Raw genomic sequence first — 16,677 nt, forward strand, 5'->3', positions numbered from 1 at the left:
TTTTTTGGGGGTGTCCATTTGTTCAGGTTTCACTGTGGATCAGAGTATTTTCTAAATGGTGAGAAGCTAGGAACTGTGGATGAGCATTGAGATTTTGGGGTCCAAGTACAGAAATCACTAAAAGCTAGTGGACAGGTGCAAAGAATAACTAAAAAGGCAAATTGAATGTTGATCTTTATCTACATCTGTACAGAGCTCTGGTTAGACCTCATCTAGAGTAGTGCATTCAGTTCTGGGGTGATCTAATTGAAGTCTTTAAGATGATTAAAGGATTTGACAGGGTAGATAGAGAGAAACTATTTCTTCTAGTGGGCGAGTCCAGAAAAAGGGGGCATAACCTTAAAATTAGAGCTAGGCCGTTCAGGGGTGATGTCAGAAAGCACAAAGAGTAGCGGATTTCGGAACTCTCTTCCACCCCAAAAAGCTGTTGAGGCCAATTGAAGATTTCAAAACTGAGATGGATAGATTTTTGTTAGGCAAGGGTATTAAGGGTTTTGGAACCAAGGCAGGTAGATGGAGTTAAGGTACAGATCAGCTATGATCTAATTGAATGGAGGAACAGGCTCGAGGGGTTGAATGGCCTACTCCTGTTCCTATGTTCCTAATAGCTGTACTGTACATGCATCAAGCATTCACACCTGCATTACAACCTGCAAATCATGAGCCACACCTCTCACTTCTCAAATAACTGAAGCTGCACCACTAATTTGGTGGCTGCCAAAGAAATATAATTCCTTTAATTCATACAACTCAGGCATGTTTTCTCACCAACACACTACACCTCTTCAAATGACTTGCATGCTCTCTGATCATCCTTTCACACCAGTTGCAATGTAGGCTACTCCATGGAAAGCTCCTTATGTTCCCTCCTAATGCTCAAAAGGTCTCGTTCTCTTTTCAAGGGAGAAGACTGCACATAAACCTCCACAGAACAAATAGTGGTATCAGACCAGCCAATTTGCAGTCCTTCAGCTGCTATGAGGAACAGGCCCTTCAAATAATTGGTAAGGAGGCCACTGAGGAAGTGGGCGAGGGAGAAGTTGGTGGCTTTGTATTAGCCCACAAGGTAAGGGCTCACTTCAACTTTATTTTCTTGCTAACACCTAACACAAAGTGACTACTAGGCAGTCACATCTGCCCCTTGGTGCAAAGCATGGTAGTGGCCGTGTAACTGTGTGCACAATCAGCAGCTGCGTTCTCTATGCTAGCACAGGAGTCTCTCAAGATGATGAAGCTGGAAGAGCAGGAAGGGAGGAACATGCAGCATGCCCCATTACATGAGCACTCATCAAATACTGCAGACCCCATAGCATCAGCCTAGATACATCAGGGGAAATACCTCTGGTATTCAGGAAGGAGCACTGAATGAAATCAGCGAAGGGGAGCAGGTGAAAGTGGCAACATATGAGCAGCAAGAAGGGAAGCTTAGCGCTAGATGGGCAACTGCTGTGGAACTCATGGATTTGTACCTTACAAAGGCTGCATATTGAGCTGCATTCATTAATCAGCAGAAGCTCTTCATGTAGTCCTTTGGGAATCTTCACAGTTCTCTGCATATAATGTCAGAGAACATCTGTGTAGGTTTGCAAGAGGTTTCAGGAACCTGTAGAGGCAACTGCAAGGCCACCAAAGGATAGAGAGACTACAGAGGGAGGAGAGGTAGGTACGCTAGCACAGCAAGTGCCTGATACCCACTTGCAGAGAGTACTCTTTCTTCGCAGTACATTGTTTCCCAATACAGGGACCTTAGGCTGTAACTTAAATAAGGCGCTCATTTCTGCTCAACATACTAAGGGATCAGCTTGAGAACACCTTGATGGCAGCCTTCACGCTCTTTAATACTGGCTCAGGGTCTATTCCCACATAGAGTTTTACGACAGCATGGCACGAGGAGGGATGGATGAGGACATCACCTGTCAGGTTAGGGAACCATCTGGCCCTCCCTTCCGAGGACTGCACAAGAGGCAGGTAGAGACAGCAGCAGCCAATCAGCACTTGATGCATTGGTGTACAGATGACTGACTCATCTGGCAAATATCACCAATAGTGGCTTAAAATAATCCAGTAGCATGAAGGTTCATTGCGATGGTGATTTTAACTGCAATAGGTAGGGCTGTCCCTGTGCTGGATGTCATCTGAATGGCACATCTTGGTGACTGCCTCCATACTGAATTGTAGATGGCAAAGGCAGATCTATTCATTCATGCCCAAGTAGTTGTGCCTGGGTCACATGACATAATTCCTGCACTATCTGCAAGTGGGTGCCAGACACTTGCTGTGTTATGTGTACCTACCTCTCCTCCCACTGTAGTAATTCCTCTTCCAACTCCAATTTCAACATAGCCAGTGGAATGCCCATGGTCAGCACTGCTTGCAGCTGCAGGGGTGAACTGCTGGCCACAGGAATGGTGCTATGGGAGGTGAGCACCGAAAGCAGTGTTGAATTGAAAGAAAACAGCAGCAAGCAGCAAGTAAAAAATGCACAAACTGTAACGCACAATCTGTCAAGATAAAACAGCAGTCAGAATGCAAGTCTCAAAAGTACGGATTCCTTCACCAAAAAGCTTGCAGGACCTTCAGCACCCATTTACTAAAGGCACTGGCAGGCCTGCAAGCTGTTCATTGAATCAAGAGCTGGGCTGAAAAACAATACACACAATTCTGGCATGAAATAAATGAAAAAATAGCATGCATTTATATAGCGCCTTTCACAACCTCAGGGTGTCCTAAAGCACTTTACATCTAATGAAGTACTTTTTGAAGTGTAGTCACTGTTGTAATGTGGGGAAACACAGCAGCCAATTTGTGCACAACATGGCCCCACAAACAACACTTCGTGATGTTGGTTGAGGGATAAATGTTGACCAGCACACCGGGAGAACTCCCCTGCTCTTCTTCAAAAAGTGCCATGTCCATCTGAGAGGGCAGATGGGGCCTCAGTTTAATAGTTCATCTGAAAGAAAGCACCTCTGATAGTGCCTCAGTACTGCACTGAAGTGTTAGACTAGATTACGTGCTCTAAGTCTCTGGAGTGAGGCTTGAACCCATGTCCTTCTGACTCAGAGGTGAGAGTGCTACCACTCCGCCAAGGCTAAGACCAAGGAGGTCTGGGGCAACTTAGCAACAATTTACATATTTTGAAGGGGCTAGTGAGGCCAGCACAAATGCCATGCACTGCCTACCCAACCAATGTAATGGGCCACACGCCACACTGCTGAGGGGCTGCTCCCTGAGTGCAACGGAGCAGAATTGGCCATAAAGTATAATTGCCAGTAGAGAAGCACAAACAGTTGGATACCAGAAACATCAATATAAATGCATGGCGTGGAAGCAATAAGTATGCATAGCATTACTGTGTAGTGTTGTGACAACAAAAGCATAAGTGTCCACAGTGTCTATGTGGATCCACAAACAAGATAGAGTGCCCTTGTATTATGAAGACGACCTAAGGGACAGAAATTGAAATGGTAACAATGCACAGAAATTTTAAAGATCAAATATGCAAGTCAGGTACTACAGGACTGAATAAAACTTGTGTTGAATGTTGATGATATCACATTTAAAGAAGGTTACTTAATCTCTCAGGGTTATGATTAGCTGTATATGTCAACAGTTTTATTCTTGCAACTTCTGTAAATTCATTGACTGGATGAATATATTCCAAGTCCCTCAAAGTCCTGCTGTAAATGCGGTAGACTGGGACTTCCACCCACCCAATTGGCCCGACGCTGAATTCCAGGATCACCAAATTGAAATATCGCTGGCAGAAGAAAAGTGCCCGGTTATGCCAGGAGGCCTGAAAAATTTGATGGGGGGCGGTGGAGGAAGCTCTGTTAAAGGCAGAAGTGCTGCATTTAAAGCTGAAATCTTCGTAAAGGAACCAGGAAGAAGAAAGCATCAAACTTCTTGGAGAATGGCGTAAATATGATTGAGTGAAAATAGGCATGGAATAGTGGGAGTGGGTGGCAAGAGACCTGCTAATACAACAGCCAGGAACATGTGGAAGGAGGTGACACAGGTAGCAAGGGGTGTCAACTCCCTAACCCCCAGGACTCCCCTCCAGTGCAGAACGAGGTTTAATGACCCCCACAAGGTCAGCAAAAGGAACTGCGATGGCTGCAAGCTGCCGTTTATGTATATTTTGTACATTGCAGACAGTAGACCAGTAATTACGAATCGAAGGGTATCATCCTGTGCACTAAATTATCACTAAATGAACTATAATGACACTTCCAAGTGTAGCAAAGGATGTTCTGATCTGGAGGCCTTCCACTGCTATTGCTGGCCATTATTGCCCTTGTGGGCCTTACAGGCCTGAAGCTGCATTTGCCCCTTCTCCTCCTGCTTCCAACCACAAGGTTCTGCCAAAGGGCAGGCCTGCGCTGGGGGACCGCCAGATCTAGGTTCATGACCTGAACCCAGAAATAAAGCCAGGTTCAGGTCAGGCAGAATGCTCTTTGGGTGTGCTCTGCCTGATTTCCGCCCAGGTGGAGGTGACTATCTCGGGAATGGGAAAGCATGCTGTTTAGCATTACAGCTGCAATATATGCTTCACCTGGAACATTGCAGGAGCTAGAGGCCAGAATGGGAGCAAAGACTTCATAGGAGTTCACTGGGGTATGGTAGCATAGTGGTTATGTTACTGGACTAGTAATCCAGAGGCCTAGACTAAAAATCCCGAGTCATAAATTCAAATCCTGCCACGGCAGCTGGTGAATTTAAAATTCAATTAATTAAAAAAAATAAATTTAATTAATTAAATAAAATCTGGAATTAAAATACTAGTATCAGTAATGGTGGTTATAAAAACCCATCTGGTTCCTAATTCCCTTCAGGGAAGGAAACCTGCTGTCCTTACCCGGTCTGGCCGAGATGTGACTCCACACCCACAGCAATGTGGTTGATTCTTAATCACCCTCTGAAATGTCCGAGCAAGCCACTCAGCTGTAAAATCTCGCTACGAAAAGTCATAATAAGAATAAAACCGGACATGGCAAACCAAGCCCAGTCGACCCTGCAAAGTCCTCCTCACTAACATCTGGGGACTTGTGCCAAAATTGGGAGAGCTGCCCCACAGACTAGTCAAGCAACAGCTTGACATAGCCGTACTCACAGAATCATAGCTTTCAGCCAACGCCCCAGACTCTTCCATCACCATCCCTGGGTATGTCCTGTCCCATCGGCAGGACAGACCCACCAGAGGTGGTGGTACAGTGATATACAGTCAGGAGGGAGTGGCCCTGGTGGGAGTCCTCAACATTGACTCTGGACCCCATGAAATCTCATGGCATCAGGTCAAACATGGGCAAGGAAACCTCCTGCTGATCTACCACCTACTGTCCTCCCTCAGCTGATGAATCAGTCCTCCTCCATGTTGAGCAACACTTGGAGGAAGCACTGAGGGTAGCAAGGGGCACAAAATGTACTCTGGGTGGGGGACTTCAATGTCCATCACCAAGAGTGCCTCTGGTAGCATCACTACTGGCCGAGTCCTGAAGGACATAGCTGCCAGTCTGGGCCTGCGGCAGGTGGTGAGCAAACCAACCCGAGGGAAAAACTAACTTGACCTCGTCCTCACCAATCTACCTGTCGCAAATGCATCTGCCCATGACAGTATTGGTAGGAGTGACCACTGCACAGTCCTCGTGGAGACGAAGTCCCGTCTTCGCACTGAGGACACCATCCAACGTGTTGTGTAGCACTACCATCCGTGCTAAATGGGATAGATTCAGAACAGATCTAGCAGCTCAAAACTGGGCATCCATGAGGCGCTGTGGGCCATCAGCAGCAGCAGAATTGTATTCCAGCACAATCTGTAACCTCATGGCCTGGCGTATTCCTCACTCTACCATTACCAACAAGCCAGGGGATCAACCCTGGTTCAATGAGGAGTGTAGAAGAGTATGCCATGAGCAGCACCAGGTGTACCTAAAAATGAGGTGCCAACCTGGTGAAGCTACAACTCAGGACTACATGCATGCTAAACAGCAGAAGCAACATGCTATAGACAGAGCTAAGCGATTCCACAACCAACGGATCAGATCAAAGCTCTGCAGTCCTGCCACATCCAGTCGTGAATGGTGGTGGACAATTAAACAACTAACGGGAGGAGGAGGCTCTGCAAACTTCCCCATCCTCAATGATGGCGGAGTCCAGCACGTGAGTGCAAAAGACAAGGCTGAAGTGTTTGCAACCATCTTCAGCCAGAAGTGCCGAGTGGATGATCCATCTCTGCCTCCTCCCGATATCTCCACCATCACAGAAGCCAATCTTCAGCCAATTCGATTCATTCCAGGTGATATCAAGAAACGGCTGAGTGCACTGGATACAGCAAAGGCTATGGGCCCCGACAAAATCCCAGCTGCAGTGCTGAAGTCTTGTGCTCCAGAACTAGCTGCACCTCTAGCCAAGCTGTTCCAGTACAGCTACAACACTGGCATCTTCCCGACATTGTGGAAAATTGCCCAGGTATGTCCTGTCCAGAAAAAGCAGGACAAATCCAATCTGGACAATTACCGCCCCATCAGTCTACTCTCAATCATCAGCAAAGTGATGGAAGGTGTCGTCGACAGTGCTATCAAGCGGCACTTACTCACCAATAACCTGCTCAGTTTGGGTTCCGCCAGGGCCACTCAGCTCCAGACTTCGTTACAGCCTTGGTCCAAACATGGACAAAAGAGCTGAATTCCAGGTGAGGTGAGAGTGACTGCCCTCGACATCAAGGCAGCATTTGACCGAGTGTGGCATCAAGGAGCCCTAGTAAAATTGAAGTCAATGGGAATCAGGGGGAAAACACTCCAGTGGCTGGAGTCATACCTAGCACAAAGGAAGATGGTAGAGGTTGTTGGAGGCCAATCATCTCAGCCCCAGGACATTGCTGCAGGAGTTCCTCAGGGCAGTGTCCTAGGCCCAACCATCTTCAGCTGCTTCATCAATAACCTTCCCTCCATCATAAGGTCAGAAATGGGGATGTTCGCTGATGATTGCACGGTGTTCAGTTCCATTCTCAACCCCTCAAATAATTAAGCAGTCCGAGCCCGCATGCAGCAAGACCTGGACAACATCCAGGCTTGGGCTCATAAGTGGCAAGTAACATTCGCGCCAGATAAGTGCCAGGCAATGACCATCTCCAACAAGAGAGTGTCTAACCACCTCCCCTTGACATTCAACAGCATTACCATCGCCGAATCCCCCACCATCAACATCCTGGGGGTCACCATTGACCAGAAACTTAACTGGACCAGCCATACAAATACTGTGGCTGCGAGAGCAGGTCAGAGGCTGGGTATTCTGTGGCGAGTGACTCACCTCCTGACTCCCCAAAGCCTTTCCACCATCTACAAGGCACAAGTCAGGAGTGTGATGGAATACTCTCCACTTGCCTGGATGAGTGCAGTTCCAACAACACTCAAGAAACTTGACACCATCCAAGATAAAGCAGCCAGCTTAATTGGCACCCCATCCACCACCCTAAACATTCACTCCCTTCGCTACCGGCGCACAGTGGCTGCAGTGTGTACCATCCACAGGATGCACTGCAGCAACTCGCCAAGGCTTCTTCGACAGCACCTCCCAAACCCGCGACCTCTACCACCTAGAAGGACAAGGGCAGCAGGCGCATGGGAACAACACCACCTGCACGTTCCCCTCCAAGTCACACACCATCCCGACTTGGAAATATATCGCCGTTCCTTCATCGTCGCTGGGTCAAAATCCTGGAACTCCCTTCCTAACAGCACTGTGGGAGAACCGTCACCACACGGACTGCAGCGGTTCAAGAAGGCGGCTCACCACCACCTTCTCAAGGGCAATTAGGGATGGGCAATAAATGCCGGCCTCGCCATCGATGCCCACATCCCATGAACGAATAAAAAAAAGGACACTTGTGACAACCTGTGACAACTACTCCAGTTACCATGAGTACAGCCATCTGAACCTAACAGACAACAATGTATGCAAATACTGAGGCTGTACACTGATGTGCCACCCGCTCAACAATGGACTTCATTGAGCATCAAGGTTAAAAACAGCTCTCAGTTTCTAAGCCATTAGTAGCTTCCTGGTCCTAGTTGAGAAATCACAGTTGAACCACTGTTCAGTCCATAGAACCAAAAAGCAGGTGGCTGTGGACCTTCCCCACGACTGCAGCAACTTTAGTAAGAAGTAATATTAAACGGAAACAACAGCAAAAGCAGCAGATTTAGATGGATTATAATACTTCCTTTAACTCACTGTCTCTCTTTGAAGCAATAAAAGCTCTTAATGTCTTCACAGTTCCTTTTGTAACTTTGGACCATACCCGTGATTAAAAATCATTGCATGGGACTAAATTTCTCATAGATCATCCTACCAGCTCCCAGCACATACAACAGAACAGTGAGCTAGGAAAACATAAAGAATCTACACTACTGGCCCAGGTCATAGGTGTCTCTCTCTCTTCCCCCCTTTGAATTCTGAGCTAGTATAAAGGAAAACAAAAATGCTGCCTTGACATTTAATCATAACTGTCAAAAAAAATTCTAAAACCAGGACACCAACTGCCTTGATAAGTAACCACACCTTGGGAGTGATTTTAACCAACCCGCCCACGGGAATGGGGCAGTCAGTCACACAGTTAAAATCACTTCTGAAAGCTTAAAGCCCCATTCCCACCTGCCACCCTTTCAACAGGGCCTTTTTTTAAGATGACCAAGGCTCCTGCCTGACTCAGGTAGGAGCCTCATTAATACATGACTGCCGTGGCTACCCCGCTCAGTTAAACCTGTCAGTGAAGAAGTGAAGATAAGCTTTAAACTTTGTGGGCCTGGAGGAGATGGAATGCACCTCTGGGCCCCACGTGGGAAGTCTGGGCCTCTGCTACCTGGGTTTCCCCTTCCCCCCCATGAGACCCTGCTGAAACCACCTCACAGCTTACCTGAGTACCAGGGGGCAACCTTTGGGTTGCCAGATCTTCACCTGTTGACAGCCAGCCAACTGTCTATTTATACCCGTTTCAAGCCAGCAGCTGGATTGCGGGATGTAAATGATGCCTGGGAATTAAAATAGCCAGGCCTCAAATTGATGACATGAAGGGCGGGGAGAACACTTTGAAACTCGTTGCAATAATAGCAAGATATACATTTGGAATAAAAAAATATGTTGGGCTGGAACTTCCTCCGACCGGCGTGGCAAGGCTGTCCACACACCCTGTGGACAAAGACTATGAAAATAACTTACCCCGTAGACTCCGACGTCCACTTGCTCCCTTTTCAATTTTTTTCAGTTCAGCGCTGTGATTTCAGCGCAGGTTCCTTCGTATTGATTGACTCTGTCGGAATAAGAACATAAGAAATAGGAGCAAGAGTAGGCCATCCGGCCCCTCGAGGCTACTCCGCCATTCAATAAGATCATGGCTGATCTTCTACCTCAATGCCATTTCCCTGCACCATCCCCATATCCCTTGATGCCTTTAATATCTAGAAATCTATCGATCTCTGTTTTGAATGTACTCAATGACTGAGCCTCCACAGCCCTCTGGGGTAGAGAATTCCAAAGATTCACCACCCTCTGAGTGAAGAAATTTCCCCTCATCTTGGTCCTAAATGGCCTACCCTTTATTCTGAGACTGTGACCCTTGGTTCTAGATTCCCCAGCCAGGGGAAACATCCTCCTTGCATCTCTTCTGTTGAGCCCTGTACGAATCTTGTATGTTTCAATGAGATCGCCTCTCATTCTTCTAAATTCGAGAGAATATAGGCCGAGTCGACTCAATCTCTCCTCATACGACAATCCCGCCATCCCAGGAATCAGTCTGGTGTACCTTCGTTGCACCCCCTCTTGGGTATATCTTTTATTGGGTAAGGAGAACAAAATTGTACACAATACTCCAGGTGCGGTCTCACCAAGGCCCTATATAATTGCAGTAAGACATCTTTACTCCTGTACTCAAATCCTCTTGTAATAAAGGGAAACATACCATTTGCCTTCCTAATTGCTTGCTGCACCGACATGTTAGCTTTCAGTGACTCATGTACAAGGACACCCAGGTCCCTTTGAACATCAACATTTCCCAATCTCTCACCATTTAAAAAATACTCCGCATTCCTGTTTTTCCTACCAAAGTGGATAACTTCACATTTTTCCACATTATATTCCATCTGCCATGTTCTTGCCCACTCACTTACCCTGTCGATATCCCCTTGAAGCCTCTTTGCACCCTCCTCACAACTCACATTCCCACCCAGTTTTGTGTCATCAGCAAACTTGGAACGATCACATTTGGTCCCCTCATCCAAATCATTGATACAGATTGTGAATAGCTGGGGCCTAAGCAGCAATCCCTGCAGTACCCCACTAGTCACAGTCTGCCAACCTGAAAAAGACCTGTTTATTCCTACTCTCTGTTTTCTGTCTGTTAACCAATTCTCAATCCATGCCAGTATATTACCCCCAATTCCATGTGCTCTAACATTTTTTTTTAATTTTTTTTATTCGTTCACGGGATGTGGGCGTCGCTGGCAAGGCCGGCATTTATTGCCCATCCCTAATTGCCCTTGAGAAGGTGGTGGTGAGCCGCCTTCTTGAACCGCTGCAGTCCGTGTGGTGACGGTTCTCCCACAGTGCTGTTAGGAAGGGAGTTCCAGGATTTTGACCCAGCGACAATGAAGGAACGGCGATATATTTCCAAGTCGGGATGGTGTGTGACTTGGAGGGGAATGTGCAGGTGGTGTTGTTCCCATGCGCCTGCTGCCCTTGTCCTTCTAGGTGGTAGAGGTCGCGGGTTTGGGAGGTGCTGTCGAAGAAGCCTTGGCGAGTTGCTGCAGTGCATCCTGTGGATGGTGCACACTGCAGCCACAGTGCGCCGATGGTGAAGGGAGTGAATGTTTAGGGTGGTGGATGAGGTGCCAATCAAGCGGGCTGCTTTATCTTGGATGGTGTCGAGCTTCTTGAGTGTTGTTGGAGCTGCACTCATCCAGGCAAGTGGAGAGTATTCCATCACACTCCTGACTTGTGCCTTGTAGATGGTGGAAAGGCTTTGGGGAGTCAGGAGGTGAGTCACTCGCCGCAGAATACCCAGCCTCTGACCTGCTCGCGTAGCCACAGTATTTATATGGCTGGTCCAGTTAAGTTTCTGGTCAATGGTGACCCCCCAGGATGTTGATGGTGGGGGATTCGGCGATGGTAATGCCGTTGAATGTCAAGGGGAGGTGGTTAGACTCTCTCTTGTTGGAGATGGTCATTGCCTGGCACTTATCCGGCGCGAATGTTACTTGCCACTTATCAGCCCAAGCCTGGATGTTGTCCAGGTCTTGCTGCATGCGGGCTCGGACTGCTTCATTATCTGAGGGGTTGCGAATGAAACTGAACACTGTGCAGTCATCAGCGAACATCCCCATTTCTGACCTTATGATGGAGGGAAGGTCATTGATGAAGCAGCTGAAGATGGTTGGGCCGAGGACACTGCCCTGAGGAACTCCTGCAGCAATGCCCTGGGGCTGAGATGATTGGCCTCCAACAACCACTACCATCTTCCTTTGTGCTAGGTATGACTCCAGCCACTGGAGAGTTTTCCCCCTGATTCCCATTGACTTCAATTTTACTAGGGCTCCTTGGTGCCACACTCGGTCAAATGCTGCCTTGATGTCAAGGGCAGTCACTCTCACCTCACCTCTGGAATTCAGCTCTTTTGTCCATGTTTGGACCAAGGCTGTAATGAGGTCTGGAGCCGAGTGGTCCTGGCGGAACCCAAACTGAGCATCGGTGAGCAGGTTATTGGTGAGTAAGTGCCGCTTGATAGCACTGTCGACGACACCTTCCATCACTTTGCTGATGATTGAGAGTAGACTGATGGGGTGGTAATTGGCCGGATTGGATTTGTCCTGCTTTTTGTGGACAGGACATACCTGGGCAATTTTCCACATTGTCGGGTGGATGCCAGTGTTGTAGCTGTACTGGAACAGCTTGGCTAGAGTCGCAGCTAGTTCTGGAGCACAAGTCTTCAGCACTACAACTGGGATGTTGTCGGGGCCCATAGCCTTTGCTGTATCCAGTGCACTCAGCCGTTTCTTGATATCACGTGGAGTGAATCGAATTGGCCGAAGACTGGCTTCCGTGATGGTGGGGATATCGGGAGGAGGCTGAGATGGATTATCCACTCGGCACTTCTGGCTGAAGATGGTTGCAAACGCTTCAGCCTTGTCTTTTGCACTCACGTGCTGGACTCCGCCATCATTAAGAATGGGGATGTTTGCAGAGCCTCCTCCTCCCGTTAGTTGTTTAATTGTCCACCACCATTCACGACTGGATGTGGCAGGACTGCAGAGCTTTGATCTGATCCGTTGGTTGTGGAATCGCTTAGCTCTGTCTATAGCATGTTGCTTCCGCTGTTTAGCATGCATGTAGTCCTGAGTTGCAGCTTCACCAGGTTGGCACCTCATTTTTAGGTACGCCTGGTGCTGCTCCTGGCATGCTCTTCTACACTCCTCATTGAACCAGGGTTGATCCCCTGGCTTGTTGGTAATGGTAGAGTGAGGAATATGCCGGGCCATGAGGTTACAGATTGTGCTGGAATACAATTCTGCTGCTGCTGGCCCACAGCGCCTCATGGATGCCCAGTTTTGAGCTGCTAGATCTGTTCTGAATCTATCCCATTTAGCATGGTGGTAGTGCCACACAACACGTTGGATGGTGTCCTCAGTGCGAAGACGGGATTTCATCTCCACGAGGACTGTGCGGTGGTCACTCCTACCAATACTGTCATGGGCAGATGCATTTGCGACAGGTAGATTGGTGAGGACGAGGTCAAGTAAGTTTTTCCCTCGTGTTGGTTCGCTCACCACCTGCCGCAGGCCCAGTCTGGCAGCTATGTCCTTCAGGACTCGGCCAGCTCGGTCAGTAGTGGTGCTACCGAGCCACTCTTGGTGATGGACATTGAAGTCCCCCATCCAGAGTACATTTTGTGCCCTTGCTACCCTCAGTGCTTCCTCCAAGTGGTGCTCAACATGGAGGAGGACTGATTCATCAGCTGAGGGAGGACGGTAGGTGTTAAACAGCAGGAGGTTTCCTTGCCCATGTTTGACCTGATGCCATGAGATTTCATGGGGTCCAGAGTCAATGTTGAGGACTCCCAGGGCCACTCCCTCCTGACTGTATATCACTGTACCACCACCTCTGGTGGGTCTGTCCTGCCGGTGGGACAGGACATACCCAGGGATGGCGATGGAAGAATCTGGGACGTTGGCTGAAAGATATGATTCTGTGAGTATGGCTATGTCTGTGGGACAGCTCTCCCAATTTTGGCACAAGTCCCCAGATGTTAGTGAGGAGGACCTTGCAGGGTCGACTGGGCTTGGTGTTTTGCCGTTGTCGTGTCCGGTGCCTTGTGGTCCGATGCCGGGTGGTCCGTCCGTTTTTATTCTTATTATGACTTTTCGTAGCGAGATTTTACAACTGAGTGGCTTGCTCGGCCATTTCAGAGGGCAATTAAGAATCAACCACATTGCTGTGGGTCTGGAGTCAAATGTGGGCCAGACCGGGTAAGGGCGGCAGGCTTCCTTCCCTAAAGGGCATTAGTGAACCAGATGGGTTTTTACGACAATCCGGTAGTTTCATGGCCATCATTACTGATACTAGTATTTTAATTCCAGATTTTTATTTAATTAATTAAATTAAATTAATTAATTGAATTTAAATTCGCCAGCTGCCGTGGTGGGATTTGAACTCATGACTCTGGATTTTAGTCCAGGCCTCTGGATTACTAGTAACATAACCACTATGCTACCGTACCCTACTATAAATTGTTCACCAACCTCCTGGGTGGGACCTTATCGAAAGCCTTCTGAAAAAACATATATGCCACATCCACTGGTTCCCCCTTTTCTATTCTACTCGTTACATTCTCAAAGAACTCCAATAGGTTTGTCAAACATGATTTCGCTTTTATAAATCCATGTTGACTGTGCCAAATCCTATTATTATTTCTAAGTGTCCTGTTATCACATCCTTTATAATAGATTCTAGCATTTTCCCTACTACTGATGTCAGGCTAACAGGTCTGTAGTTCCCTATTTTCTCTCTCCCTCCTTTCTTAAATAGTGGGGTTACATTTGTTACCCTCCAATCTGCAGGAACCGTCCCAGAATCTATCGAATTTTGGAAGATGACAACCAATGCATCCACTATCTCTATAGCCACCTCTTTCAAAACCCTGGGATGTAGATCATCAGGTCCTTGGGATTTATCGACTTTCAGTCCCATTAATTTCTCTAGTATTATTTTATTACTAATGCTAATTTCCTTCGGTTCCTCATTCTTGCCAGACCCTTGGTTCTCTAGTATTTCTGGAAGGTTTTTTGTGTCTTCTTCCATGAAGACAAACACAAAGTATTTATTTAATTTCTCTGTCATTTCCTTATTCCCCAGTATAAATTCTCCTGTCTTTGTCTGTAAGGGACCCACATTTGCTTTCGCCAGTCTTTTCCTTTTTACATTCCTACAGAAGCTTTTACAATCCATTTTTATGTTTCTTGCTAGTTTACTCTCATATTCTATTTTCCCTTTCTTTATCAATTTCTTGGTCCTCCTTTGCTGAATTCTAAAATGCTCCCAATCCTCAGGCTTACTCCTTTTTCTGGCAACTTTATCTGCCTCTTTCTTTGATTTAATACTATCTTTAATTTCTCTTGTTGGCCACAGTTGGACCACTTTTCCTGTTGGGTTTTTGTGCCTTAAAGGAATATATATTTGTTGCAAATTATGTATTAATTCTTTAAATGCTAGCCATTGCCTGTCTACCATCATACCTTTTAATGTAGTTCCCCAATCAACTATAGCCAACTTGCACCTCATACCTTCGTAGTTTCCTTTGTTTAGATTTAAGACCCTAGTTTTGGATTGAACCACATCACTTTCAAACTTATTGAAGAATTCTATCATACTATGATCACTCTTCCCTTAGAGCTCTTTTACAACAAGATTATTAATTAACTCTTTCTCATTGCACAATACTAGGTCTAAAATAACCTGTTCCCTAGTTGGTTCCTCAAAATACTGATCTAGAAAACCATCTCCTATACATTCCAGGAATTCATCCTCCACATTATTCATGCTAATTTGGTTTGCCCAATCTCTATGTAGATTAAAGTCCCCCATGATTACTGCATTACCCTCGTTACATGCATTTCTAATTTCCTGCTTTATACCATGCCCTTCATTACCACTACTGTTTGGTGGCCTATAAACAACTCCCACCAATGTTTTCTGCCCCTTGCTGTTTCTTAGTTCCACCCAAACTGATTCTACATCTTGATCTTCTGAGCCAAGATCCTTTCTCACTATTGTACTGATCTCATCCTTTTTTAACAGTGTTACCCCATCTCCTTTTCCTTTTTGCCTGTCCTTCCTAAATATCAAATATCCTTGAATATTCAGTTCCCAGCCTTGGTCACCCTGCAGCCACATCTCTGTAATGGCAATTAGATCATACCCATTTACTTCTATTTGTGCCGTCAATTCATCTACCTAGTTGCGAATGCTGCATGCATTCAGATAAAGTGCCTTTAATTTTGCCTTGTTTACATTTTTTCCTATTTTGACCTTATTTGCTGCTGGCCTTTGTTTCCGCTGCTTTCCAATTTCATGTACTACTTTTCTGCCTTCCACTTCCAGCTTTGTTACTCTCCCTTCTGAATCTCCTCTCAGGTTCCCATCCCCCTGTCAAGTTAGTTTAAACCCTCCCCAACTGGACAAGCAAACCTCCCCGCAAGGATATTGGTCCTGGCCCAGTTGAGGTGCAACCCATCTGACTTGTACAGGTCCCACCTCCCCCAGATCCAGTCCCAATGCTCCAGGAATCTAAAGCCCTCCCTCCTGCATCATCTCTTCAGCCGCACATTCATCTGATCTATCCTTCTATTTCTATACTCACTAACGCGTGGCACTGGGAGTAATCCAGAGATTACTACCTTTGAGGTCCTACTTGTTAATCTCTTTCCTAACTCCTTAAACTCTGCCTACAGGACCTCATCCCTCTTTCTACCCATGCTGTTGGTACCGATATGGACCACGACCTCTGGCTGTTCACCCTCCCCCACCACTCTCCCCCGCCCCCCCCCCCCCCCCCCCCCACAGAATGTTCTGCAGCCGCTCAATGACATCCATGACCCTGGCACCAGGGAGGCAACATACCAACATATCATCCTGGAATCACGTTTGCGGCTGCAGAAACGCCTGTCTGCTCCCATAACTATCACTATTGCTCTCCTGACCTTTCTCCTCCCCACCCCCACCCCCGTACAGCTGAGCGACCCATGGTGCTGTGGACTTGGCTCTGGCTACACTCCCCAGAGGAGCCCTCTCCCTCACCAGTACTCAGAACTGAATACTTGTTGGAGAGTGAGTTGCCCTCAGGGGACTCCTGCACTACCTGCCTGGTCCTTTTTGTCTGTCTGGCAGTCACCCAGTCCCTCTGTGCCTGCACTTTCTTAAGCTGCAGGGTGACCACTTCCTGAAACGTGCTATCAACGTAGCTCTCAACCTCTCAATGGAAGCCACGCCCACAGAATCTGTCAAGTAGAGAAATCACGCCCACAAGCAGGCAAGTAAAACTCATTCATTTAAAGTAAACTTCTGTATGTTAGTTTAAATAAAAATTTAACATATCTTATAAAAAGCCAAGCAAATAATTTAATTTAGTGAAAC

Source organism: Heptranchias perlo, chromosome 21, assembly GCF_035084215.1.
Source record: "Heptranchias perlo isolate sHepPer1 chromosome 21, sHepPer1.hap1, whole genome shotgun sequence".
Lineage (NCBI taxonomy): Eukaryota > Metazoa > Chordata > Chondrichthyes > Hexanchiformes > Hexanchidae > Heptranchias > Heptranchias perlo.